The 27,777-nt window shown below is 38.9% G+C and overlaps 1 protein-coding gene across 1 annotated transcript in view; it reads left to right on the forward strand.

Moving 5' to 3' along the window:
• The window catches only part of LOC131743168 (sciellin-like), a 266,862-nt gene that overhangs the window by 119,296 nt on the left and 119,789 nt on the right, over nucleotides 1-27,777 (forward strand). Inside the window, exon 2 of the mRNA XM_067016443.1 lies at nucleotides 22,053-22,327. The gene's annotated coding sequence lies outside the window, so the exon portion shown is untranslated. The remainder of the gene's footprint in view (nucleotides 1-22,052; nucleotides 22,328-27,777) is intronic.

Here is a 27,777-nt window from a genome sequence, read left to right on the forward strand (position 1 = left end):
AGGTCTTCTGCCCATTTTTGGATTGGGTTGTTTGTTTTTTTGATATTGAGCTGCATGAGTTGCTTGCATATTTTGGAGATTAATCCTTTGTCAGTTGCTTCATTTGCAAATATTTTCTCCCATTCTGAGGGTATTTTGTCTTGTTTATGCTTTCCTTTGCTGTGCCAAAGCTTTTAAGTCTCATTAGGTCCTATTTGTTTATTTTTGTTTTTATTTCCATTACTCTAGGAGGTGGGTCAAAAAGGATCTTGCTGTGATTTATGTCATAGAGTGTTGAGAAATTTAAGTTTTTAAATGTTTATTTTAGGGAAGAAGAAAGGTCTAAAATCAATGATCTAACGTTCCATCTTAAGAAGGTTGGAAATGGAGAGCAAAGCAATGTAAAGTGAAAATACATAGAAGGAAAGAAATAGCAAAGATAAGAGCAGAAATCAATGAAATTGAAAAACAGTATAGAAATTTAACAAAGACAAAGTTCAGAGGGAAAGAAGCTAAGTGGTCTGGGGATGCCAGCTGTGAATGTGAGGGGTCTGAGAGAGGAGATTGCCCTACGGTGTTATCAAGTCTTTGTAGAATCACCCGGTCATGGGAGGGGTCTTGCTGACACCGTCGTTTTGCCTGAGTACAAGTTGTGTTGGGAAGCAGGTATTATTTTTAACAGCATTTTGAAATTTAAAATATTAGCATCATCTTATGTTCCAAATGAAGGCAGTGCCTGCCACTTTCCTGTGCTTCCAGTTTCTGCCCCTCAGCACGGTTGACAAGAACCTCTTTATTTCTCACACCATTGCCTTTGCTTTTTGGAAGCAATATACAAACCTATGGAGATTTCATTCAAGACACAGTGCCTGTAGGGCTGGGTCTCCAGGAGAACAACCTCTGGAAGAGAGAGCTACCTGTTCTTGCTTCAGTTTAACAGGTTGTTGAAATTTGCAAAGGCTATGTGCATTTGTAAGAATGTAAGTTACAATTTAGTTTATAGGAAATGGTCATTCAATTGATAAATTTTTGCTGTTAATTTGAATTTGGATTTTTTGTTCACTTTTGTTTCTTAAATGACATTCATAAAGCAATAAAAGTTTAAATAGGTTATGCATAAGCAATAGCATTTTATTCTTATGCTATTTGACCATAACATTCTTTTGCTCCATTGTGCCTTTCCTTTCTTTCTTTTTTTTCTCCGTGCAAGTAGAATAAGAAAAAAATACATAGTTTTAATGAGAGGTGTGGCCTCTGATGAAAACTAGAAAATACAGGAGAACTTTGTCATAGAGCAGTTTGTGATGTATACAGATTTGGCCACACCATAGGTTAAATATTATCTTTTGAAAATAACTATATTCAATTAAAAACTTCTAATCTAAGATGGTATTTATTCAATCCATAAATGCCAACATTATCTAAAGACTTCACTCTGTAGGAGGTGGGAAGGTAAAGCAGAAAGAACATGCGTTTGAGTTAGACAAAGCTGATTTCAAGTACTAACTGTGCCACCTAGTATTTCTGTAATCTTGATTATGTCCCTTAACGGGTTTGAAAGTCTGTATTCTCACTTCACAACGTTGCAGTGTGCTTTCGAGGAGGTAATGTATGGAAAATGCCTGGAACGCAGGGGGTCCTCTGTTTTCTTACCTCCTTGACCCACATTATATGCCTGTACTGCTAAGAAATCGTAGCTTTCTGCATTTTCAGAGAGCAAGTATGGCAGAGTGGAACGAGCAGGACCTTTGAAGTTGCACAAAACCATCCTTATTCTCCTCTGTCACTCCTTGACCACAAGCGACTTTAAGCAAATTATTTAACCTCGTTGAGTTTCTGTTTCCCCATGTATTAAAAGAAAAAAAGACTGCATCTGCAGACACATGAAAATTAAATGAGTTATGATCTGTAAATATCTAGCATTGTGCTTGGCATAATAAATGCTCAATTAAGAGTAGCTTCAGCTATATTATTTTTGTGCTATTAAGATTTTTTATTGCTTTTTTTTTAAGGCACTTTCTATTTTAAAGATCGAAGCCCTTAGGATTATAATCAGCAATGCTAGAGCTCAGATCAATTTCTGGGTCAGATACTGGATATTTAAGTTTATGGGGACTAGATAAGAAATCTCATTGTTCCACATGCTGCAGAGTAGAAAGATGCTCATGGGCTCAGTGGAGGTTATTTTTATGGCTCCAAGAACCGAATCTTTATGATTGATGCTTGCTGTTTTTAAGATTTTTTTAAAGTTCCCTCAAAAAAATTCATATCTCAGATTATTGATTTCTACTGAACTTGCCTACTTTTCAGGGCAACATAGTATATGATCAGGGAGGTAAAGAGCAGTATTTATTTGATTAAAATTTCTTCAGCTTGATTTTCTTGTTGCTAGTGGCAACCAACAAAAGAATAGATCTAAAATGACAGTCAACAACCACAATGATTAGAGTCTTTGTTTTTATCTTTCCCCAGCTGTAATTTTATAATAGCCTCTCTAGTGCTTGTGGTCATAAAAGTGATTAGTATATACACCACTTTAGACATATTGACAAACCACCCACCTAAACAACCCTACTGCAGTAATGAACCTTTTCCCAGGGCTTGGAGAATCAACTTCAGGCCACATGTGCTGTTGCTACCCTAACAGCTGTAAGGAAGATGGTCCTGTGTATTTTACAGAAATTATTTTCCAAAGTGAATTTTCTATTAACTGGTATGTCTTAGATCAGCATAACATGTGTAGCAGCAGAATTTACACAGTTTATATCTTTTTGAAAACAGTATCACTTCCTAAACACATACACACACACATATACACACACATATGCACACACACACACACACACACACACACGCAAACTGTATGTAATCTACTTAAGAATTTGATGGTTACGGTATAGATATATACTAAAACCTCTAAAGGAAACTAAAAATACACCCTTGGCCGAGCTGTTCATTGTCATGGTCCTTTGCCCTTGAAGCACCATTGTCCTTGGAGCAGCACATTCATAATACAGTTAAATTCTATTAGATTACTTTCCAAGGACAAAAGAACATCCTTGTAAGAAGGAAAATAATTTTACAGAAGCATAACCCACCTTTGGGATGTTTGTTGGATATTCCAAAATGGAACCTGATATACAGGAACACACTAGAACTGCATGCAACACAGTAATAAGGTTCACTCTCTTCCTCTCTCGTCTTGTTCATTTGCCAGCCAATAGAACCTTTTAGTGCAGGGGTTGATCTCTGCATGCTGTGATGCTATTTGTCTGACTCCTGGAGTGTTATATTCACATGGACAGGACTTCCTGAGGGGTGGCCATTATCAAACTTACAATAAAACTTCAGCTGGATGAGAAGCCTTTTTGATGAATATCATGTGTGCTAAGCTGCATTTCTTGAGGCCAAGGAAATGTTTCCATACACCCCATGTTAAAGGGTAGGATTTCTTAGGAGGAATACCTTAGGCTGCTAACAGCACAGTTGGGGATGGAGCTGGGGAGCAAAATATTTTGTAGTCAGCTGGGAATTAATGGAGCCAGTACTCCCAATGAAGGAAGGCCCTTAGCAGCGAGATTTGATACTGGAAGCCAGTGCAGGGAGAGCCTCTCTCAGCTGAGCAAGGCGAGAGAGGGCAGGGAAACCAAGGCGAGGCTTAAGAGGATCAAACATATTTTGTCCACTTCACAAAACTTCTTTGGGCTGGCACTCAAACCATTTTCTAATTAAAAAAAAAAAAAAGTGCTGTTAAAAAAAAAGTTTAGTCTAGCCAAAGTCACGAGATTCAAGAAGCAGTTCCCCATTTGCTTTTCTTCAAATCTGTACAACACTGCAACTTTCTGCTCATCTCCTTGCTTAAAATTGCCGCAGGCCTGAAGGCCTGACCTTCCTGGCTCTGAGTTGGAGTTGGCTCTGAGTGAGCATTGCCAGGGCCCAGGTTGGCAAACTAAAGAGGAAATGACTAAACTGTTAGCCAGATGCTTAACTCTGCTAGCCTTCTCCATCAGCATTCAAACCAGAAATGGATTAGAGCGCTCCTATTCTCTAGGGCTCCCAGTGGATATATTATTTATTAAGCCAGAAGACAGGTTTCTCTCTGGGAAGAAGAATTGGGCTCCAGCCCTGACCATCAGGCATTCATTCATTTATTAGGCATGTACACTCTGTAGCACTCTCCACTGCACTGGGGTATCCTGTGAATGTAGCAAAATTCTGGCTACATTGAGGGCGTGTGAGAATATGTTCTCTAAATTCAGTCATTCCCATCCATGATGTTCAATAAAATTTAATAAAATAATAATAAAATTTAATCACTTTTCTTACATTCATTTAAAATACTTTCCATTTTCTTTGTGCTTGGAGCATCCATTCTCCCTGTATTGCCTGGGTTTTCTCAACTTATTTCAACCCCTTGTGGGTGATGGAAACTCTAGAGCTAGAGGCAGAGGATTCCCTTAAGGACTTGGTAGACTGTGAAGCTTGATCCTTTTTTTTTTTTTCTTTTAAGTAGAGTATGAAAAATGCTCCCTAAAATAACTTGGCTCCATTGGCACAAGCTGGGAAGTAAGTAAATCCTGGCTTCAAATAATTCAGATTCTTGAGACTATAAAAACCTGACAAAATGAAATAGTAATTTATGAAATTAAAGCTGTATCTCCCTGGGAAACTGATGTCACAGATGCTTAAAGGTTGGAGGGTATTTGTAGGTGGAGGAATTTTTGAAGCTCTATGTCAGCAGGGACTGTATTTTCCTTATTACCCTTTCACGTGGCACAAAAATGGCACTGAACAAATATGTTGAATGAATGAATGGATGAATTTTTATTTTGTATTGCTGTCTCTCTTTCTCTCTAGTTCCTACTTCTCTAGAGCCTATATTTATTTATAAAGCAAATACTTACTAAGAGCCAGCTTCACTTTATAAGTGCCACTGACACTTATTAAGTGCCGGTGTTAGGTACTATGGTAGGGTAAGAGTATAGAAAAATGAATAAAACTTGAGGCATGTCCCCAAAGAGATCTCAGTCCATTATTGCAATGCTTAGATCTATTGAACAATGCCATTTATCTGTACCCCTTTTTCATCTCATTCCTGTTAAATTTTTAAAATTTAATTTGTTTTATTTTATATTGGAGTATACCTGCTTTACAATGTTGTGTTAGTTTCAGGTGTATGGCAAAGTGATTCAATTATACATAGACATATATCCATTCTTTTTCAGATTCTTTTCCCCTATAGGTTATTACAGACTATTGAGTAGAGTACCCTGTGCTATACAACAGGTCCTTGTTGATTATCTATTTTATTTATAGCAGTGTGTATGTGTTAATCTCAAACTCCTAATTTATCCCTCCCCTCAACCTTTCCCCTTTGGTAACCATAAATTTGTTTTCGAAGTCTGTGAGTCTGTTTTGTAAATAAGTTCAATTTTTAGATCCCACAAATTTTTTTAAACTTTTTTTTCAGTTTAAAAAATTTTAATTACTTGCTGGGCTTCCTAACATTTCTCCTCTCAGTAGCCCATTTCTTCAAAATGCCGTAGGCTTTGAATTTTGAGCAACCCTAGTGTTTTTGTGAACTTGCTAAATTAGATTTACTTCTTTCCTTCCTTCCTTCCCTCCCTCCCTCCCTTCCTTCCTTCCTTCCCCCCTTCCTTCCTTCCATCTTTCCTTCCACATTGATTTTCTCTAGGTATAACTTGTGCACTAATTCTTTCAACATTTTTATTATGGTGTGATTATCAAGTGTTTGGGCGAGAGTTTTGAGGGCTTAATGACCTTGTATTAGGTTCTTACTGTTGCTGTAACAAATGACCACAAATTTAGTGACTTAAAACAATATATTTTTATTATTTACATTTCTGGAGGCGAGAAGTATGGAATGGGCCTCTTGGGGCTAAAATCAAGGTCTCATCAGGTCTGTGTTCCTTTTAGAAACTCTGGGAGAGAACTCTTCCTTTTGCCTTTTCCTGCTTCTAGAGGCTGCCTGCATTCCTTCAATGGTGGCTCTTCCATCTTCAAAGCCAACGATGGCCAATAAAGTCTTTCTCATGCTCATCACTCTGACTTTGTTTCCCTCACCATATCTCCTTCTCTGACTCTTAAACTCTTGCTTCCCTCTTTCACTTATAAGCACACTTGTGATTACATTGGACTCGCCTGCATAATCCAGGATTATCTCCCCAGCTCAAGATCCTTAATTTAATCACATTTTCTAAATCTCTTTTGCCATGTAAGACAATATATTCACTGACCCCAGTATGAGGACAGGGATATAATTGAAGGGGTCATTCTTCTGCTTACCACACATCTAATGGGCTCTTAAAAAATAAGGTTCTTTTTGGTTGAAAGCATAGCTGCATCTAACCCAGATTCTGACTCTAAGTCTTGACCCAAGTGCTTGGCATATCTTCTTTGCCTTAAGTCCAGTAGAAGAATGCCTGATGTAATACTTTTGTGGACGAGTATATTACATTATAGACCAGAATGAATTCTTTATGTGTGTATGTAGGTAAGTAATGTACATTTTAGGGTGCTAAAAGTGAGCTTGACTCTGGAAAAAGTCACTTTATATTTTGGCACTTTTATACTTGTTTCACACAGCTGTATGATTTTAGTAATGACATATGAATGCTATTTTGTGTACTATAATACTTTCCAACTTTTGTCCCTATGTCTTTGTACCTCTTTTTCTTTTTCCCAGGGAAAGTAGAGGAACATTTTACAATATTCTCTTTGGAATAGAAGATATGGATTTTAATAACTGAGATGATGTAATCACCATTATTCTGTTGAATTTTAGACCAGAATGGTTTATAAGCTATAGTAAATCATCAGTAAACATCATTTAGTCTGCCAGTCCCTGTGTGTTCATAGGAATAAAATGTTACTCCTGCCCTTGCTTGAGGAAACCATAGTTTACAAGAAAGAGAGCACACACAGAAGAGAGACTTAGCCATCTATGAGGTCAAGACTCTCATCAGAAAATTAAATAACGGTGACCCAAGTTTTGTTAGTAGATGACATTCAGACTTTAAACATGCAAGCAAAGATATTTCCTCAGGAGCTGGAGGTAAATGTCACTTGCTTAAGTTCATATTTGGAACAGAGGAGGTTGACAATTATAATACATGTCAAAATAAAATTTCTAATTTGAAAGAAGTTTTAATTGCTTACATATTTCTTCTTAATGTCATATTAAATTGGTGCTATTAATGAATGGAACATTAAAACTGGTATTTCAGAGATTAGAAAAGAAGTAAAAACAATTGAAATATGTTTTTTTGACTTGGGGGATTTTTGTTTATAAAATACCTTTGAGTGTTTATATCCCCAAAGAGTGTGGAAGACATAGGTCAGTGGGGAAAGAAAAAAAAATCAATGGAAGACATAGATCAGTTGGGGAAAGAAAAAACTCAAAGTTCTCACTCTTGATGAAGAGAGATGACAGGCAGATCCATAACAATTAATCATGGTATGAAAATAATGTAAGTGATTAAATCTCAGAGATACATAGACAGTTACCTATAGTTGTAAGGTGCTAATTACATTAAGACTTAGTTATTGGGAAAGAGAAGAGTAAGAGACTTAAGAGTCCTTCTTGAGTGACTGCTAAGAAATTCCCATTTTAAGAAAAATTCTCCTTTAAACATATGTTGTAATCATGAACAATTTTGTTGGAGTTGATTCAGGTAGCTTTAGTATGGTCCTTCAGTAGAAGATATGATTAGATTTGTGACAAGGCTTTGTGATCATCTCTTGCTTTTGTCTACCCAACACAAGTTGACTTAGATTGTAGCTATAGGAAAAATCTTATCATTCAATCAATGTAGAGTTGCTATTTCTTCACCTCAGAGGATTAAAAATTACTTTATGTGTATGTGATTGAGGTTGGGTTGGGATTCTAATGGCTGGAGACAGGGCAGAAATGAGTACATTTGAGAACCACTACCTTGGGTCATGAGACCTGCATCCATTTGCTGCTCTTAACCAAGCCATGCTTTATTCCACTTGAAAGTGTGCTTGGTGGTTTTGGGTGGACAATAAAATTTAATTATGGTCATTCCAGTCTTCTTGGGAGATGGTCAGCCTTTAAAATTGTATCCATATGACACCAAAATAACTACCTATTTGCTTTTTACTCGCCTGGATTTGTTATTTTGGCTACATAAAGTCTTGGTAGTCAAATCCATGTTGAAAATTAGCCAACATTAAAGGCTGAAAAGAACTTTAAGGAAAATTTAAGCCAAATTTTTCGTCTTGGAAATGACTATTGTGATGAACTGAAGAGACCATGGAATACTGTTCAGTGGCTGCGAGTCCTGCTGGAGCACTGTAGTGACAAACAGAAGCAGGAAGACTGATTGGCTGGCATAACTAAATCTTTGATTTGCTTAGGACCTGAATGTCTGAACTACATGAACCCAGTAATACCAAATACCATTCTTTAAGAAAAGAAGTAGGCTAAGTCTTTTGAAATTTGGATAATAGACTATTGCTTGGACAAGTTAAGTCAAACGTTTTATCCTTAAAAAGAATTGGGGGGTTAATGTGATATCCAAGCAAGAAACAATTTTTTGCTTTTCAAAATAACCTCAAAAAATAGCCTCATTTGTTAAGTTGATCTTTTTTCATTCCAGAAACGTATTTCTAAGGCAGTGTCTTATGTTTACTATTATATGTGTCTCAAAGAATTAAAGGCCATGAAGGACAGTAAGACTGAGAACATATGGCTGACATGAAGAGGGCAGCTGAGACAGTACAGAAGTCCTACTTGCAAGAAAGTTGTTTTGGCCTAAATTTTCCAAATTAGTTGTTTTATTTACTAGATTATTGTTCATGTTCCTCTTTGTTTTGACTGGGTCCATTCACAGGATGGCAGAACTGGAGAGGCTAAAACTCTGACCAGTAATTTATTGAGGCCAGTCTATAAACTCAGTGAATGGCAGGAGCCTGGGACTCTTAGTACCTCTGCCAGGCAAGGTGAACTTTATCTTTGCTGTAGCTAAATCCTATGAACTCTGGTCATATCTCATTATACTTGGTAATATACAGCCACACTTAGACATCAGATTTTCATTGGAAGTGATTGTATAGTCATAGATTCTTAATTAAATTGGAGCTTTTATGTGTATGGTGTCAAAATTTAGTGCATAATACTATCGATTGTTAAGAGAAAATTGACATGTTAGAAAGCAAAAGTGAATGCTAAACTAGCAATGTTGTTGTAAATTTAAAACATGCTGTTTTAAGTGTCATAAGGAGTTAGTGCAAGAGTTCTGTATAAGTGTTTTGTTTTTGCTTTTGAAAAGGGACCTGGGGTAATTGATATGCTTCAGTAACCTGTGTTTAACCTATGTTTTTCTGTGTACTTATCTCCCCCTCTGCTTAGTTCTGCATCCTTTCAGTACTTCTGCACTTCAGGTGGACTTGTTGATATACTACTTCTTACATGTTTCTATGTTAGCAGTAATTAGATTAGAGTTGGGGTTTTGCAAGATATTTAGTTTCTCCTTTTCATTTAAATTTTTTTTGAAAATTAAGATAATAATATTTGCCTTGTAGATTTATTTATTGATGTACATAAATGTATGTAAAGTTTCTACTGCTCAATAAGTCCTCAGGAAACTAAGTAGAATGTATGTTCATCCAGGGAAATGTCTGTGGTTTCTCTTTGTTTCGCTTTAGGGTGGATATTCAAGAAATGTTGCCAAATAAGAACTACTCAGATGCAAACACAAGAGCAAATGCTGAAACTGGCTTATAAATGCAAGCCAGCTGGCTGCTCTAGACAAAGTCTTAGGAAGAAAGCTTTCTTCGTCTAATTCATAAATGGAATTGCCAGACTTAACTGGCTTTAAAAGAAAATTTTTTTTTGAACTCTGCATTGCTGTATAACTGTGACAGCATTAAGTAGAGTGTATAAGAGTAAAATAAGGGGGTGACAGTTCACAAAGCAGTGTTATAACCATCTCTGTGGAAGAGCCTAGAGATGGTTCCATGTAGGAAGCCATCTGTATGGATGGTGTGACCTCAGGCTATCACAGTTTTTAAGCGAGAAAGGAAAACCCTTTACCTGAGGTAGGATATAGATGGGCCCCTGGGCTGGACAGCTGGTGTTTGCAAGTGGAGTAAAACTGAAGCTTTGTTTTCTCCCAGACACTCCAAGGTCAAAGCTAGTGGCAGAAGCTGAGCTCTGCTGGAATAAAGAGATAAGATGACCACTCCTGAGGTCAAGGAAACTTCCCCAACTTCACAGAATGACTCTTTGGGGGTCAAAGGGGGAGGGTGCCACCCCATAATAGGTGATGCCAAGACCCCCACAGGCCTCTGCGGTGGAATCCATCTTAGCAAAAAGTTGTGCACGCATGTTGGAGAGGGTCCTAGGGCAGGTCAGTTGTGAAAAAAGAAGATTAATTGGCCAAAGGTAAACAAAGACCCAGAAGAACTGTTCTATATAAGTGATTTAAATCACCTCTTTACTGCACTCCTCCTCATTAGGGGGGATGTCCGCATCCATTCTCTCCAGGTGTGTATCTCTGCCTTGCTTCAGTCTCAAATAAACAAGCTGTTTCTCTGTGTGCTCTCCCACTTGTTGTGCTGTGTCTCTAATAATAATAAACTTCGTACCTGTTTTTACAGGTTTTGCCTCCTTGAAATATTTCTTGCTTTCAAACGGGGGCAAGAGCCAGGGCCATTTTGCTTCTAGCCTCTAGCCCCTGGTGGTCTAGCAGCTAGGATTCCTGGTTTTCATCCAGGCTACCCAGGTCCAATTCCTGGGCAGAGAACTAAGATCTCTCTTCAGGACTGCTCACTGCTGTGTCTCCGAGATCATACATACCCAACTTGGCAGTTGTGTGTGTGTGTGTGATGAATATATTCTATATTATGACTCTCTCCCTCCAAGTGTATATATATATATATATATATATATATATATATATATATATATATATACATAAAGTCAGCATTTATTTCCACACTTTTATGCTCTCCCTTGTATCACAGGACTGGAAGCCTGAGAATCTTATTTCCCAGACTCCTTTGCTTTTGCTGTTGTGGGTGTAATTCATATTGTCAATGAAATGAACTCATGCAAGATTTCAAAGGCTGAATCGAGGCTTAGTGAGTCCATATATGAAAAACATAAAAATCCCTTTGTGATATAAATAATAATTTCCCTAATGTATTGATTTTATAAATTTGGAAGTATGAAAAACTGCTTTCCACCCCATGCCCCGACTTAAAACAAAAAATACCTGTTTGTTCAGCATTTGCTGTGAAGATTGAATCTTTTGTTAGACAAAAAAGTACGACTTTTCTTTCCCTTTAGCTTGCTTTTTATGTGACATTGTTTGAGAGACAGAGCACAGTATTTTTAAACAGATGACAAGATGTCAGCTTTGAGTGGCACAAATTTAGAAGCAACAGTGGAGTGTTTTATTACGATTTCTTTGTAGTATGAAAAAACCCCAAAGTTATGCCTCTGTGCCTTCGTGATAAAATCACACTGAGAGGCAACATTAGGACACCAATTGGGAGGAAGGGGGAGCGTGAGGAGGGCAGGACCGTAATTTTCATCTAAGGAAACAGCACCAGACTTGCGAGAAGGGAATTGCATGTATTACTGAGCAATGTGATGGTTCTCCCAGATGAATAGTTCACCTCCAAGAAGCATTCAATCAGGCGAGCTATCAACAAGATCTGGCCTTTGATAAACACATCCACTTTAATAGCAGTTCCTGAGATGAAAGGTTTGGATACTTTCAACTTCATGGCACTCAATCTCTGCAGCCTGAAAATATGAAATGATAACTTCCTAGTGTGCTGCCTTGAAAACCATCAAAGTATGCTAGAATCATCCTTTTAGACATAAAAGGAGACATAGGATGTTACTAATTAACTCATCTCCCTTGTTATTCCTAAAATGATTTAAGACAACGGGCTATATGATACAATGGGAAAATACTCCTTCTTGGCCTGATGTAAAATGACGAATTGTCCAACGTAATCTCTAGGTGTCTTCCATATTACATCTTTTATGAGAAAATTTGGGGAGTCATTCATTTAAAACTTCATTGCAAGGGACCATACTAAAGTGAAGTCTTAATAATAAACCTCCCAATGTGGGGTTTAGGATAGACCTAAATTCATCCTAAAATCTACTTGGTTTTTGGACTGTTTTGATTCTGAAGCTTACATGTATCCACAGAGTTTATGTCAACCCAATTCTCTGGAAAATTGGAAGACAAGGATTTTTTTCTCTGTTCTTGTTACTATCTTGGTGAATTTGGCAAATGATTGTCTTTTCAGTGGCACAAATTTAGTAACAATAGGAGGATGTTTTATTACAATCTCTATACCACATGAATTCTAAAACTGTTTGGTGATCTGGAGGGAAGTTGGTTAAGAGGATAGTATACTTTTCATCTAATGAAACAACCCTTAACTTGAGGGAAAGTGATTGTAGGATTACTGAATAACTGAACAGGTTTTCACTTGAAGCATAGGGTGTCAGTTTTCTCTTGTTGAGAAAGTTTTCTAGCCAATATTTTACAAGAAATGTTTCCTTTCACAAGACATGTTTTTTTTTTTTTTTTTGGTGGTACACGGGCCTCTCACTGCTGTGGCCTTTCCCTTTGCGGAGCACAGGCTCCGGACGCGCAGGCTCAGCGGCCATGGCTCATGGGCCTAGCTGCTCCGCGGCATGTGGGATCTTCCCGGACCGGGGCACGAACCCGTGTCCCCTGCATCCGCAGGCGGATTCTCAACCACTGCGCCACCAGGGAAGCCCAAGACATGTTTTTTTAAAAAGTGTTTAAACAGCATAATTCACAATAGCCAAAAAATGGAAGCAACCCAAGTGTCCATAGACAGATAAATGGTTGAAGGAAATGTGGTATGTACATACAGTGGACTATTAGCCTTAGAAAGGAATGGAATTCTGACACATGCTATGACATAGATGAATGTGGAGGATATTATGCTAAGTGGAATAAGCCAGTCACAAAAGGACAAATATTGTATGATTCCACTTGTATGAGGTACCTAAAATAGTTCAGTTCACAGAGACGTAAAGGAGAATAGTGATTGCTAGCGGCTGGGGGAGTGGGGGATGGGAGTTAGTGTTTAATGGATATAGAGTTTCAGTTTGGGAAGATAAAAAAGTTCTGGGGATGGATAAAGGTGATGGTTGCATAACAACATGAATGTACTTTAAAGTCACAGAACTATGCACTTAAAAATGGTTAAAATGGCAACTTTTATGTTATGTATATTTTATCACAATTTTAAAAATAAATTTAAAAAGAAAAAAAGAGTTTAAAATGACTCTAGCTGCATCTCCATGTTTATCCCTTTTCCTAGGTTAAGAGGGGTATAAGTTACACTTCTCTAAAGTTCTGGGTCTCTACTGATTTAAGGCTGAATAAAATGTCGCCAGCAGTTCTTTTGCCTCTTTTATTATGTATCTCTTGGTAGGCAACCAGCTCTGAGACATATTTATGTGGCTCTGACTTCAGATAAAATAAAGTTGCATCTAGCATTTATTTTACAATTACAAATATGGAAGGAAAATTAAGAAAAATAATGTTGTCGTAGAAAATTGCTTTTTTGGAGATAGTGTACATGACGGTTAACATTAAAGATGTGATATTATCATGTCTTTTTACTGTTGAACATATTTAAAATGTACATTTGGGCATCAAATTAAAGATATTTATAAAATACTTTATTTGCAAAAGTGAACCCCACCTATTGATGATATTCTTCTTGTTCCCTTATGAATATTTGACTGAATCTTACTGTTCTTTTATTTTGTTGAAGTAGGCTAATAGAAGGCTTTTAAAAGTAGGCTAATAGGCTAAAGTAGCCTACTTACTTAAAGTAGGCTAGTGATGCCTTCAAAAGTTGTTTATTTTCTGACATAACTATCATAAATACCTTTATGTGTCAAAGATTCATGCCAGTAACACTATAGTGAGAATGATTTTTCCATTTTTTTAAAGTAGAGTCACAGTAATTTATCAGGTGTTTTAAAATTCAGATTTTCATCCAAAAACTTGCCTGAGATTTATTTTAGAAGAGTTGTTTTCCCTCACAGGATGGTGGTAAAAGGCAAGAAGACATGACTCCAAGAACCTAGACATATTTTGACAGAATATAAAGCATCTTGAATTTCCCCCCCTTAATTAGTCCATTTTTATTATGAGTCTGTTAAGTTTTGACAGAAAAATTTCATAAATGCTTAATTCTTTTATGGATAAAATAATTTAAAATGAAACAATCATTACAAAGAATAATAATGTGTAGCATTATGTTGAATTTAAAGGTGAAAGCATTTATAATGCAAGCACAAACACACTTGGAAGTTTCAGGAAAGTTATTAGCATAGAAGGCGAATAAGTCATGAGTGGGGGCAAGGGCAGGGATGGGTGAGGCAGGACTTTTATTGTTTTTTTAATTTATTTTTTATTAAAAATGTGTTGTTGTTTTTAAAATTTTTATTGGAGTATAGTTGATTTACAATGCTGTGTTAGTTTCAGGTGTACAGCCATTACTCAGCCATAAAAAAGAATGAAATAATGCCATTTGCAGCAACATGGATGGACCTGGAGATTATCATACTGAGTGAAGTAGGTCAGACAGAGAAAGACAAATAGCGTATGATATCACTTATATGTGGAATCTAAAAAAGGGGAACAAATGAACTTATTTATAAAACAGAAATAGAGTTACAGATGTAGAAAGTAAATTTATGGTTACCAGTGGGTAAAGGGAGGGAGGGATAAATTGGGAGATTGGGATTGACATATACACACTACTATATATAAAATAGATAACTAGTAAGGACCTACTGTATAGCACAGGGAACTCTACTCAATACTCTGTAATGGCCTATATGAGAAAAGAATCTTTAAAAAGAGTGGTTATATGTATATGCAGAACTTTTATTGTTAAATGCTTCTCAGGCAGCGTTGATCCTGGCTTTGGACAGATTCCTTAATTATTTTTTCCTCCCAAATCATCTGTTGCAAAATGGAGAGTTTCAAGTGCTCCCAGGAGGTGGTTAGTTCAGTGAGAGTGAATTTCATGGTGGAAAGTCCATGTAACTGGAGTCCACTGAGAGTCAGTTATTTCCTTGTGAGTGGTTTGAATTTATTTTGGATCAGTCTGAGTAAATGTCAAGTATTTTAGCACATGGGTAAAGTGAGCTCTTCTGTGGCACCTCTTATGAAAGCCAGAAATCATGGCAGGGATGGGGCAACTCCTCAATCCTTTATGGGCAATTCGCAAATCCAGACTTCTGAAAACTCAAAGACTTTGTTTTCATAGCTTCACTGGTGATAAATTTGGACCTGACTTGATGTGGGGCTATTCATAGTTTTAACTGGTTCTACTTATTATAGATATTTGTACATTTGGCTGTGGAAATATTAGTGTTTGATTACAGTTGCTACCCCAGATCCTGCCGGGATTCTTCCATGATGTAGTATGTGCACCATGTTCCTCGAAAAATCAGAACATTTCTGAATTCCCAGACACTTCTGGCTCAAAGGCTTTCAAAAAAGGGATTTAAGTCTATACTACTATAAACATTTTTATTACTACTACTAAGTAATGATAATCTTTTATGAAATAAATATTTATTGTATGCACATTATGTGCCAAGCACTGTGCTAAGTGCAGGATATATAATAGCAAGGAAAACATATATAGTCCCTGATGTCTAGTTGAGGAGACAATCACATGTACAGCCATATAATTACAGATACATATATATGTATGTGTATATTTATATATAATTAAATCAGATATATAATTACATATATAAAAATATAAATAAATATATAATTATATATAATTACATATAATATTGTATATATTAATATTAAATATATTAATTTATATTATAGATAATTACAGGTAACTGTTATAGATAATCACATGTACAGCTAAATAATTACCAATTGTGCTAAATAGAGTTCAGGAAAAACTGGGGGAAGTTCTAGTTTAGATTTGTGAATCAAGAAAATATTTGAATGGAAATCTGCACGGTTACTCAGAGGAGGCAGGTAAAGGGGATAGGAAAAACATTCTATCCAGAAGAAACAGGTTGTGCAAAGTTGCATGGGTGGGAAACATCTTGGCAAATGTAAAGGGTGGAAGAATACCATGTACTTGGTGCATGGCAAGGGATGAGAAACTGAGATGAGATGAAGCTTTAGAAGTAGGCAGAGGCTGGATTATTTGAATGGGCCATGGAAAAGACAAATTTTATTCATTTGTTGATGAATGATGTGATCAAATTTAATTTTAAAATTATCATTCTAGGATATCATAGGAATTCTCAGAATGAATTGAAGATGCACAAAATTTTAAGGAAAGAAAAATCAGATGACAGATGTTGGAGGTAAGACCAGCATAAAGGAAGTAGAGGTGAAGAGAAAAAGAGTCAAAATTTAATTTTGAGAGAAGATTGGCGGGGCTTAGTAGTGAATTGGCCATTACTTGGTTGAGGAAGAGACTTGCTCTTTTCTGAGTGAATGGAGGTCTCATTTGCCAAGGTGGAGAAGACCAGAAGAGGAGTGTGTTGGCCACGACTGGGGTGAGGGGAGGGCAAGAGTTCTGTTTTGGACATGTTATGTTTGTGATGTCCGGAGGATATCCAAGTGGACATGTCAAGTAGACATTTGGCTACACAAATCTGGAGCTGAGATCTGCATTTGGAGGCTATTCGTTTGGAAGTTGGAATATAGATGGATTTAAAACATAGGAATGGATAAAAATATTTAAAGAATGAAGATAGAGAAGAAGATCATAGGCTGATCTTGTGCACTGTTGAGGAATTTCCACATTTAAAAATCAGGTAGAAGAGGAAAAGTGAGCAATGGGGAGTGAGAAGGAGTAGCCTAACCATTGGGAGAGGAGCTTGGTGAGTGTGACATCAAAAAAGCTGTGAGAAAAGAGGTTTCAAGAAGCAAATGCTTAAGAATTTTGAATGCTGCAAAGCGGTAGTAGGGAAGGGTCTAAACAAGTTCCTTGTTTGTGTTATTGGTGGTCTCAGCAAGAGCACTTATGTAACTGGATTGTGGTAGACCAACCAGTGATGGGGTGGGGAGTTCTTTTCAGAAACAGAAACAAAATGACAGAGATAGAGGCAGGGACAGAGATGGTTTAGAAGATGGAGCTATGGGAGCTTGAGATGGTAGATCTTAATCGGGAATTTATGATGACCGCTTAAGCAAATAATAAAAAAGGGTTTGGCTTGAGCTGGAGAGTCTGGAGATGGTGATGGCTTCAGGCATGGAATGACCTACATCAGGGGCCGGCAAACTCTGGCCCTCAGGACAAATCTGTTCTTGTAAATGCACGTTACTGGAACACAACCACAGACATTAAAAAAAAAAAAAAAAAAGAAGAGGAAGAAGATGGAGCTATGAGTGCACGTTTGAAGAAGTAAAGCAGATGCAGAAGATGCCTGGGAGAGGAGACATACAAGGAATTGAGGCTACTACTTATTCTGTATAAGGGTACTAAGGGTTTCATACACTTCAATCCACTTTAATTCTCACAACACCACTAGGAATAAGTATCACAACTGTAACAACTTGTTACATTCCAAATGGCTAGAAAGTCTAATAAGAATGGTCCCTGGCTTAGTCATATCTATTGGAACTATCCTTGAGTACAAAGTAAAGTGAGATGCTTCTCTGCTGCCCCCTTTGCTTGCCTTCCAGTCACTGCCAAGTTGGCTCTCAGCAGGGCTCACACAGTCTCATCCTCATTTCCACCTGGTCCTCTGCCCTGTCCCTCAGTCCTGACTTCATGTCACTGTGCTACTTTACTTACCTTAGTTAAGTTCTCTTTGTATTGTATTTTCCCATTCTTGGTAAGCACCCATAAGACCAACAAAAGCTAATATTGATCACTGCTCACAGCACATCTTGGATTTATTCACTTAATTATTAAGTGACTACTGTGTGCTAGGTACTATACTATTGATATAATAGTGGTGAACAAGCAGACCTGGAGATTATGTTCTAATCTATATGTATGGATGTGGGGGGGCGCAAATGGCTGGCTAGTGAACCAATACTTTTTTTAAAAAAAAGATAATTTGGGGTAATGATGAATTCTATGAAAAAAATAAATCAGGGCATTGTAACAGAGAACTGAATGTTTCCCTTAGATTGGAAAGTCAGGAAAGTTCTCAATATTATGCTAAAAGACCCCTCTCTACTGAGGGTGAGGATGGAAGCAAAGAGAGCCCGCGTTGCCGCACGGGATGAAACGAGAAGAGTCTAAGTGAAACGGTGCACCTCAGACTGGAACTTGAACCTACGTGCAGGGACTCAACCCAGCTAAAACCCAGATTGGGACTTGAACCCAGAGTCTTTTCATTAGAATCATTCACCTGGTGTCTGGATTACCGAGGTTCAGATTCTTTGTGTCTCAGCACAGAAGGAATTCAGCGAGAGGCAAAATGGTAGGCAAGAAGTAGATTTATTAATATAGGATGCTTGTGAGGAATACAAGCGGGCAGGCGAGGGGCCTCTGTCCCGAGAACTAGCGGGCTCTGTTCTTACAATCAGAGGAAAGTGGGGAGGGGCGAAAAGACCGCCTTCTTCCTCATTCTTTGAGTAGACATCCCTAGCTCCTCCTTCGCATCCGGCAGGAGAATGTTTGACCCTACGAAGTCAAACTAAGACTGTGCTCATTCATATCAGCAGAAGGGTGGTAACATATACTAAAATACGTTAAATCATCTCAGGTTTCAGTATAATGAGGATCTTCTACTTTGGAATGTTACCTTTCCCTTATGTTCCTGTCCTTGGTTCTAAGGATCATTATCTTGCTGGACTTGACCAGTAGGATGCAGGCCTCATTTTTTTCACTTAATGACCTGGGGCATATCTCATGCTTTTATTGATAGCTTTCTAGTTAAGTAAGCCTGCTTCCTTCCATGATGTTCCAATAGCTTTTTTGAGCGATCATAAACTTACAGTGGTCTCTGCAAGTTCCCTAAGTTTCCTTCTCTATCTATAATCCCCTAGTGGGACTTCTGAAACCACCTGTGCAAATATCCTACTCTATTCCTAGCAAAAGTAGTGAAGGGGAAAGGAACCTGGTCCAGGTACTACTCCCATTTCAGAGATAAAGATCCAGAGGGCAGAGTTACCTAGGCTACTCAAGCACATTTGACTCAAAAGGGATGACATTAAGATTCCAGCCTCTTTCTAGTTATTCTTTGAACAAAAGCACTAGTTCTAGGCCTACAGTAGCCTCTTGGAAGCCTTGGACAAAGTAATCTACCTGGCTCTGCAAGTGATATTACTAGCCCTATTACCTTAGAACTAAATGAGGTGTGTACAAAGGCACCGTGAATGGTTTGAAGAGAGTGGGCTATATCAAATCAAAATTTTCATGACCCTACCATGTCACCATTGTGAAATGTCATTTTTTTAGATAGTTAGGTTTAAAAGTCTGCCAAAGTTCACGTAATCCCTCCCTTCTTTTCTAGGAAGGAATGTGCCTAAATTTTCCCAGGAAGATGGGAGCTCCCTTCAGAGAAATAGATTGCTGACCTTGTTTGGTGGCAGCCGACTCCAGAGAGTCACAAAAATTAGGGCAGGATTTTTTTTTTTCATGTCTTACCAAAAGTACTGCATAGAAATTCAAGGCTCTGCACAATGGTCTGTGCTTCGCTGTGGCAGAAAAGGATCCAGAAATTGCTATTGCTTGATTGGTGTGACAGTCCCCTCAAGATTCTGACAAGGTACCTGGCGTGTACCTTGACCTGTAACTATGGAACATGGCTTGGGCAAGTATGGGGAGGTACTTCTCCTGATTAGTCTTTCAGCTTGTATCCAGTTTAAGGGACTATAATTGACATGGTCTATACAAAACCAGGAAATAGACTATTTTAAAAGAGAGCTAAGGGAACAAAATGACAATTAAATGATTAGAAAATAAGATTTATGAGGGAAAATTGAAGAAGATGGGAGTCCTGAAGGGATCAGATCCAAGACTGGTGCTTGTTACTGTTTTCTCTTCATTCCTGGGCAGGACCTCAAGGTCCCTTTGAAAATCCTCTGGAATGTCTCAAGGAATCTCTCCAAGCCCTGCTTCCTACTCCCATCCTGAACCTCCTTCTTCTCATCTTCCTCCTCCCTTTCTCCCCCATTTCTTCATACCTGGTTTGTTTCTCTCTACTCAAGCCTTTAGTTAATTGTTTTATTAAGCTGTGCATTTTCTGGGTCTCCACCCTTTTAGTTAAGAACTATTTACCACTCCCATCTAGTGATTAACCAAAGGAAGACTTTCCGTTGGTTTCTGGAACATAGCTTTGCTTACCAAATGTTTTTTTGAATTGAGTATTCACAGTAGCTTTGCCAGGGCTATCTTACGTTAGTCTGGAGATTTGTGAGTGAGTGACAGAAAAAGGGAGCAAACAGTAGGTCTCTGTACTCACACCAGTTCCTAGCACGTTGGTATCCCATTTCAGCTCACGCTGATGAAGAGCTATAGAAGAACATTAACTTTCTCAGACTGGTGTATTAGTTGGGACAGGCCAACTGCTCTAATACAGAACTTTAAAGTTTCAAAGTTTCAAATATGGATTAGAAATCCAAAATGAAGTTTACTTGTCACACATATTACAGCCTTCACCTGGTTGGCTGGCTCTACTGGGCAGCTTTACTCCAAGCAGCAATGTAGGCTCTAGATCCTTTTCTTTATTCTTAGACTTCTCCATTCAGTGGGTGCAAGGGAGCAAAAGAGAGAGTATTGTGTGTGTGAGCCCTGGAATACATACATATTACTACTCATACACTGTTCGTCCTATTCATATTACATTGACCAACACCCAGTCGCAGGGCTACATCCAGTGGCGAAGCCGGCTATGACATGTTGCCCAAAAGTGTGCTTGGGAAGAAAGAAAAATTCATTTGGTGAACAACTAACTAGTTGTTGGCACAGATGCTGTGAGTGAGTCTGTTTCTATTAATTACAAATGGCTCTAACTAAAAGCTAAGAAAAAATACTGCAGCCTCAAAGGGTATATACAAAGTCCTCAACGATTCTTTCAGTTGGGAAACCATTATACTTTGACATATTGAGTTACGGAAATGGAGTTAAATATATGAAAGTATATTGAAGGTTATACTATACATGGTTGACATAGCAGAATTGTAACTCTGCCAATATATTCCATTTTCCCATGGCAAAACAATGATCAGTATTTTAGTGTACACTGAAGACAGTTCAGTCACACTTCGCCATGTTTGCAGGGTGTTTGAGCCCTTCCCATTTGTCTCATTTTTCATATTTTCAAAAGACAAAAAGTTCCTGTGTTTTATCTGCTTACGTGTGTGATCATGAAAGAACGAATGAACAAATGAAAGAGAGAGGAAGAAGGAAGGGAGAATTTTCCTTATATACTAAACGGGAAAATCAGGCTTAGTGTATAAACATCCCCGCACTTATTTCATATGACCATTTCCTGTGCCGTTTTGTTAAACAATTGATCCCATTCAATTTTGAGATTTTCCTGCCAACTGTGAAAAACAGGCAGAATTTTATTTCAGTGTTTGTTTTCGCACTGGTTTAATAATTTTTCTTTTCTTTTAGTTATACCAGATTATCCCTCCGTCTATCAGCATTCAGTCCTAATACAGGAGTGCTATGAGCTTCTGGGTAGAGTACATATTAAAAATAATGGAAGTGCAAGCAATTTCACAAACACAGTAACATGGAGGAGGTTTGGGAAGAAAAGGAGAGCCTGGAGAAAATAAGTAGAAATATAGCTACAAACCCAATAAAAGATCAAAGAGTCCAACTTTTCCCTAGAACATCCAACTTTATAAAACTATCCTCATGGAAGCTACATGGCCCATTCCAGTAGCATTACTGAGTGTGAAGATGGAAGAGACAGGAAGGGCTTCAGAGTAGAACAACAAGTGGTCTGTGCTAGCTCCGGCAGATTAGGTTTTGAAAATTCTGTATATATTCAAGAAACTAGAGCTTACTGTCTTTCCATATAGTCATTCTTTCCTTCCTTTCTCTTGTAGAGAGTACCTCCAATATGAGAGATGCCGTGCTAGACGTGACCCAGTCCATACATCCTATGGAGGAGTATCAGTTAATATTGTCCAGCAGCTCAAGAACCAGGAGGCTGACTGTCATTGGTGCAGAGGTTGAATAAGTCATGCTTCAAGACGCCATAGCCTGAGGCAGCACCAACACCTGTGAACAAGGTGGAGACCATCTCTGGAAGCTCTGGGTCTTGCCTCTGGATGGAGGTTTAAATTGCACTAGAAGCGAAGTGCCCAGGGAATTGCGTTGGGTGAGTCCCATCCCTTGCTTACCTTCTGTCTTTGCAATCTCATTCATCGGGTCAACATTCATTGAATTACAAATGTGCAAGACAGTCCGGACAATTGAGCGGTATGTGAGACGCCACTTGGCATTTTAAGACTTTACAGTAACTATAAGATGCACGGGGCGGGGCCATCTGAAAGACACAGTTAGAAAATAAAGGGTTGCATATCTCTCCTGGTGAGATTAAATAAGCTTCAGAGAGGAATCTCTAGAATCTATTCCACTGCATTTTAACTGGGTGCCCCAAGTCTCAAACTTGCAGGCACTTTAGGATCCAAACTTTCACCCTTACATATGACTAATTTATTTTACAGCCTGCCCTGAAATTTACACAGTGTAGGCTATATTCTTTGCCTGCAGTAGAACCTGATATACAAAACCCCTTTGGTGCTCAGAACCCGTGTAGCTTATGAAGGCCTCTTCAGTAATCTTAGGAATCACTACTCCAGATTCCCCTGTCTCTACGGTAAGTAGAATGACCCCAGAGATTCCAAGTGGCCAAATATTTAAGGCATGCCTGATTCTACTGCCCCCTTGCAAGTCTGCTCTGCAGAAGGAAAAGGAAAGCCAAACCCAAGGTCACATAGATAGAGAGGAGTTTAGAATAAAATATAGTCAAAAGAACCATTGTAAGATGGTTTACATTAGACCAAATGATTTGGTTTTCTATGCATTCATATGAAAAATACATATTTCCTGACAAAAATATAAGTAAATATGTTCAGTATATGGATTGCAGTTAGGCAAATGGTTAGAGAAACTGTCTTATACCTATCACACTCCTTTTTACTGCCCACAAGTTAGGATTAGTCATCTCACCCTGAAGGAACAAGAGTGAGGTTATTTCCCATTGTCTCAGCTTGAAGTGCCTAGAACTTTTCCCCCCAAGGAACCAGGGTGCTGTTCAGGAAAGTCCCAACACCAGCTGGCTGAGCTCTGCTTGAGGAAATCAAATGTGTTCTGTCCTTATTCATTACATTCATGCCTAGAATCCCTAAAGATAGTTTAGTTACTTTTTAACCTTTGCAAACTATATTTATAACCACAGTTCCATGGTCAATTGAACAGAAGCTGATTTGGGAAAAGCCTCTTGCATGAGACATCACGGTATACAGGTTTTTGTTCTACTTTAAAATAGCTAAGATAAAAATTATAGACTGGAAGTAAAGGAAAATATTCTATGCTGAGGACCTTAAAATACTTTGTATCTGTAACGTCTAGGATTCTACATAATGCTTAGAATTAATTCCTGTTCATACCCTCCCCACTCCTAGCCCAATTCTCCTTTTGGAAAGATTTTTAAAGAATAAGAACTGAGTGCTTCAGTGTCTGTCACCATTTTATCTGCATTTTCACAAGCATTTTAGCAATTTTGTGAGTCATTTTTTCCTCACCTTCCACAAATAGTGTGGGCTAAATGGAGCTATAGGAATTTTTTTTTAAGTAATAATTCTGACCTCGGAATCTAAAAAGACATCACTTACATTAAAAACACACGTAGACAGCAAATGATCCACCAATACAACTGCCTCTGATTGTTCCATAAGGCTGATGCCAGTGACTTCTGTTTTTGTGTATTATCCTTGATCTCTTGCTGTTTTGGAAGCAGTGTTAAATCAGAGGGTATTGGGGGACTGACCTCATTGCATCATATGTGCTGATTCACTCTCCTACAACTGTTGTCCCTAAGGCACAGGGCAGACTTCAAACTGTCGTCACACTGCAGTGGAAATGTGTGCCAGTAAAAATCCTTGCAGGCTTGTGTGATATTTTTACTGCTGTTTCCCATTAATGTTACATTAACTCAATCAAGGAGACACTTTGTTCTCTCCCCCGGCCCCGCTAAACAATCAAATGTTTTTAAAATCCTGCAAAACAGCTTTCATTTTAAGGTTCTGATCCAGGGACTTGCCTTGCTACATTACCCAGTGTTTTTACTGTCCCCTAGTGGCTGTTTTGAATATCTTTCAAAAAGCGAATTTGTCTTGCTTCTGCTGTCCTTGAAGAATGCGATGCCTTCCTCTTTGAAAAGAACAAAAGAATAAAGGATGAATTTTAATCTCTATTTTGCCTTACCTTTGCTGCAGTTTGAAAACCCCAACGCTCTGAAGTGTTAAGTAAATTAACCCACGTCTGTGCAGCTTCCATCAGTGAATGCAATAGTTTAAGAATAGTCATTCTTGGGCTTCCCTGGTGGCGCAGTGGTTGAGAGTCCGCCTGCCGATGCAGGGGATAGGGGTTCGTGCCCCGGTCCAGGAAGATCTCACATGCCGCGGAGCGGCTGGGCCTGTGAGCCACGGCTGCTGAGCCTGTGCGTCCGGAGCCCGTGCTCCGCAACGGGAGAGGCCCGCGTACTGCAAAAAAAAAAAAAGAATAGTCATTCTTTGACAAACAAACTGCTTTTGTCTGTGCCACTCAGTTTAAGGGAAAACTACTTTGGGAACCCTATCCAAGCTCTTCATACTCTAAATGATTTCTGCTGTCCCTCTAATTATCAGCCAGGATGCTTATTTGTAATCACCAGCTTTCAATAATTTAAATAGGTAGTTTTTCAGCCAACTATTTTTGTTCAAAATGGTACAAAAGCTAAAATTGCATGTTGAATTTTATCCAGAAGCTGTCTTCTTTTAGTTCGTGCCAACTGATGCAGAGCAATTGTTCATTTTCTTATGACATGTCAGAAGCACATTTTTACTTTATGAATCTAACAAACAATCCAATGTGAAGTCTACAATTTATGTATCAGTTCAGTTGCTTACCAGAACCAGCAGGCAGGGCATTTTAAGATTTAATTCAGCATACCGAATTGTCAAACGTAACCACACCCAAGCTCTGTTATTTTTCAGAGACTTTAAATATTAGCTTTTCACTGTCCATTTGAATTTCAACGAGGATCATCTTGGTAGTTAACGTTTTTCACCAATTATAATAAAGATCATTTTGAATAATTTGTCAACATGAATAACACTACTACTTACTATTTCTGTAAGGACCCTAAAAGTCTTTGGTCTGAATTTTCTTTTATACTTTTGTGTACAAAGTGGACCCATTTCTTAATCTCAAAAAGAACTGAGTCAGACAGAATCCAGATGCCTTAAGAAAAAAAAAAAAATTCTCTTGTTTCAAAATTTCTTTTTCGGTCCAATAATGTTTGTCCTCTGGGCCAGCAAAAGACGTCATTCTGAAAAGTCCCGAAGCTGCAAAATTGAGAAGCTAGGTTAAAGGTCTTCTGTTCTGTGAAATTTGCTAGATTTTGCCAAGTCCCTGGTTTTGTATTGAAAAAGTTTCAAAGAAAGCTGTGTTTTCCTTTGTCTGGGTCCTTGTTCAGAACACATCTATGAAGTGGGTAATTGCTATTAGCAAATGCAAATAGAAACAGTTGCCTCAATTTAGTTCAGCGGTCCTTTTGCCAGTTCCCAGGAGGCCCCTCTACCCACTTCCCTACTGTGGTTTTTCCAAGTCGTCATCCCTCTCTTCAACTCCTCCCCCAAACTCCCTACTCACCATCAGCAGGTTACCTTGGCTGTTACGTCACAGAGGAAATAGACTCTATTTGCAGTAACTCCTTCAAGTCCCTTCCACTGAACAAAGACGGACGCCTACCTCTGCAGTCTCAGGAGTGAGGCTGGGGAGAAGGGCAAGGAGACTCCCCTGCTTTTCCAAGACCCATCCTTCCACCTCACTCCTGTCTCCTCGGGGGTCTTGCTCCATCCTGGTCTCTTCTCTCTCATGTATCTTCACTCTCCTACTCGTCACTGACTCAATTCTCTCGGCATATAAACCTGACAAGATCTCTCCCAGAGTATTGACTTAGGGTCCTTGAGAGTCCAGGCGACAGCTCCCAGCTCCCTCCTGAACACAGAGGCCATGCGTGGCTCCTGTGACAGAAGCTGCCATGCTTTCAGTTCTGTGGCCCTGCCACCTTGGCCTCAGGGGACTGCATTATGATGCGGGCTATAGCCCAAGACTGCTCTGATGTGAGAGCCAAAACTACATGGTGTCTGAGTCCTGTTTGAATTCCTGTTTGCATGCAACAGAAGACGATTCTGCCTAATTTAACCTCAGCAGGATGCTCACTGGAAGGATGTCCATGGCTCACATATCTATAGGGGCCTAGAGGACCTGGGTTAGAAAAGAGGCAAAAGCCGAGGTGCTCTGAAGAGCTCTGCTGTGAGGAGGACAGCAAGTTATACAGGAAGAGTCGTGTGTTCACTCAGCAGCTTCGGCTGCTGCTCCTTTGCAGGGGTGGTCTGCAGCTGTGCCTACATCTTTCTGACTGGTTTAGGCCGAGGGCAGGCTTGCTCCTGGCCTAACCGGGCTGGGTGGGGAAAGAGTGCATTGGCTCATTGGCTACTGTGTGGGAAGTGGGTTCCATCCCTGCAGCTACACGCGGTAGGAGATGTCCCCCAAAAGGAGATTGGATTGCTCCCAGGAGTCTGGTGCTGGACAGCCAAAACCAGCAACTGGGGACGACAGATGGTTCTCCAACACAGTTGTTACCGAGTCCAGGCTTGAACTGCTCACTGCATAACAGGCGATTAAACTGAGAGACGACGTCATTGGGGCAAGGACTAGGACTTTATTCGGAAAATAAAGACCGAGAAGATGGTAGACTAGTGTCCCAAAGAACCGTCTTACTCGAGTTGGGATTCAGGCTTCTTTTATACTAAAAGGGGTGGCAGTGTGGCTGTTTGCTGCAAACTTCTTGGTGCCGGAATCCTTTGTTCTTGCAGCTGTCCATGTAGGTCTGGTCAGTGTTCTATAAACCTCCAACAAGACAAATGGTGTTCTCTGTTCTGCGATTTTTTTCTCTCTCTATGAATGGAAAAGTGTTATACCTTTAAGGGTCAGAGCCCTGAAAATGGGCTATGCTGTATATTTCAGGCTAGAGGCAACATTCTTTTACAAAGGTGCAGAGCCAGCGTGACTAAGCACAGGCAACAGAGCACAGAGGTTACAGCTAAAGGAATAGCTCCAATATGGAGTCACGTTCGTTCTTTTCTGTTACACAATGAGATGCTCTCCTGAAGAGCATGAATAGGAGACATACATAACAGAGAAGCAGAAAGCAGTAGAAAGAGAGAAGCAATAGCAGAGAGAAGCAAAGATGAGATAGACTCAAAGAGCTGGTGGGGCATAGAGAAGTCATATCATGAAAATGGTAGACTCATGAGAGTAGATGGGATTGATTGGTGTCCACTCTCAGGAGGTGGGGAGACAACTGGTGACCATAGGTCCTGGGTTGCTTGGGACACTGGAACTGTCTCGATTCTGGAAAAGCCTGTACTGTTTCCTAGCTCTTAGGCTTTGGAGTCAGAGAATCATGGGTGTCCCTGAGATTCAAATCCCAGCTTCACCACTGGGTGACCTTGGACATGTTTTTTAACCACTGTATCCTCACTTTCCTCATTGGTA

This window comes from Kogia breviceps, chromosome 16, assembly GCF_026419965.1.
Source record: "Kogia breviceps isolate mKogBre1 chromosome 16, mKogBre1 haplotype 1, whole genome shotgun sequence".
In the NCBI taxonomy this organism is placed as follows: Eukaryota; Metazoa; Chordata; class Mammalia; order Artiodactyla; family Physeteridae; genus Kogia; species Kogia breviceps.